Below are 2,500 nucleotides of genomic sequence, written 5' to 3'. Positions count from 1 at the left end.
CAGATTCTGAGGATGCACTGCATGCTTATCTATTGCACTCCATTATCACTTACTGACCTGCTTTCATCTGCCCTTCATTTGCTCTCCATAGGGGGAAAAGACCTTAACTTGTCACAATGTGGATAACAGCTTACAGATTTTTTTGCATTTAACTACAAAATAGGACTATTGCATTAAACAACAAAATAATTTGTTTGACCAACTAGTAGTAAAAGTTATCCAACATATATACAAAATATATAGTTATAAGTAATAAACTTTTGCCTCTACATGCCATGTCTACCTGGAGTCCTTTGCAGTGCACTTCGGACTGCAGTTGTGCATAGAAGAGGAGGTTGTAAAGATTCTGAATTAGATTCTTATTATTCTAAATTCTAAAGATTTTAAATTGCTTTTGCCCAGGTCTGCATGTATGCCAGATATATTTTCAACTGTATATTTTCTCTGTTTGCACAGACACCTTTTTTCATCTTGAATTTATCTGCCAGTGGTAACTCTTGTGAAAGACGACAAATCTCTCTCTCACCAGCTATGCCCTAATTATAAGGCTGTGATGGTTCAAGCCTTTCACAGCACATCACTGCTAAGTGTATTACCAGCTCACAACCATTCATCAAGCGTGTTTTCATTACTGGCTTTGTGGCTGTCGAGAAAAATTCTCTCAGCTTTTTCACATGCCTTTCAGAATGTTTTTCCACTACCTTTTGGACATTAAATCTATGTGATCTTGGCTTCTTTTAGCCCCTTTGCACAGAGTTTATTTTATAACCTTACTGTCACCAAAATTGTAGTGACAAAGTCTTACTAATCTGTCATTCAATGCTCTCGGTAATGTCATAGCAATGTTATGATGTTGTTTTGGATAAGCTATAAAACAAAGACAGAAGAAGGATATTCTAGATTATGTCTGTTGACCTGGTCTGTTTTATTTGTGCTTGTATATGTGCTGTACTACCAGCGCCTCGCTTTTCTGTGACTACATTGTAAATGTAGTGTTAGTGTTACAGTAACTCAACACTTTCAGGGTAGTGACGTGAATCTGAGTGTCACGTTCTTCTCTCAATATTCTATGTAAATTCTATGCAAATTAACACCGAGTACCATGTAGCTTTGAATCCACTGTAAATTCTAGAACTCAAAGTGCAAAGACAGCAGCACCGAAAGTGCTAGTCACCGCGTCCTATTTGTCCCCTCTGTGTTATGTGGCCACAGTCTGACCTGCTAGGCGAGGAAGGGACACTGACTACACTAGTCTATAAATAGCAGACAGGCCTATCTGCAGTGCAGAACAGGGTGTTTGGCTTTAAGACCTTTAGGCCTGATGGGGGCCCATGGAGGTTTTGGATCAGCATCAGGCCTCCTCTACGGCAGGGATTCTCAAACTTTGTTGGGCCAGGTACCCTTTATACGCAACATACTATAACTATACTGTAACATACGCAATTGTGTCACAAATTACAGTCGTCATAATTGTTTTTAATGGTCATTTCAATGCAGAAGTGGCGGCCATGTAGGAACAAATTTGGTCCTTAACCCATTTAAGCCTAAGCCTGCAAAATACTACTAAATGCCTGAGCCCTTTTTGGGAAAAGGAACCCTTAGCCTATAAAACCCAAAATATATATGAAGCACAAAGAATCATGAAATGATTTGCATTTAAAAACTAAGATCATCATCATTAACCCAGGCGTCTGGGTTAATGATACGCAGCATCCAGCATCAATGGGTTAAATAAAATCCTCCTGCAGTTGACTTTGAATGTGCTATGGGCTGTGCTGTGCTCTATAACACTGCTCTCTTGGGCTGCTTTCAAAGGACTGCTAAGCTCAGTGCTAGTCACACACTTTTTTGTCCCTATGAATCCTCTATAGACCCTTGGGTGGCTTTTTAAAGGACTGCTGCATTGTTCTGATCTGGTCAGGGGGCATAGGTGCGTGACAGTGCAAAGGGGACGTGCAGCGCCGCCGACAGCCTTTGCCAGGCCCAGGGACAAAGTCATGTAAATAGGCCCCCAAACACAACACATAATAATGTCATGAGGATCCAATTCTGGGGACCCTCTCTCCCAGGGCCTGGGACAACTCATTCGTTTGTCGCGACCTGTCAGCTTGCCTAGGGATGTGTTTTGGATGCCCATGCTGGAAACAGCAGCATCAATAGTGCCGGGACAAGCGACAAGTTTGTAACCAAAGTGGTGACCTTTCGAAGCTTTGCAGGATGTAATGAAAGCTTATCGCGAGGATCTTGTTGGCTGGTACAGTACATCAGCTTACAGTGCCGAATGCGAGAACAAGATCCCTTCTTTATGAGAAGAAATCAGAAAAGTCATTCCTCTCTAGTCAATAGCAGCATCTATTGGTAATATCCCCATTTTAATATCATTGCACTATGGCACTGCGAACAGAGGGTTTTGATTGTGTATTTGCTTTCTGACACAGTTCTCCCACCACAAAACAATCATAACAATCATTCTTCTATGCCTGGGGTTCTCAATTTTTTT

Source organism: Engraulis encrasicolus, chromosome 9 (assembly GCF_034702125.1).
Source record: "Engraulis encrasicolus isolate BLACKSEA-1 chromosome 9, IST_EnEncr_1.0, whole genome shotgun sequence".
Taxonomy (NCBI): domain Eukaryota; kingdom Metazoa; phylum Chordata; class Actinopteri; order Clupeiformes; family Engraulidae; genus Engraulis; species Engraulis encrasicolus.
This window is presented reverse-complemented; position numbering follows the sequence as displayed.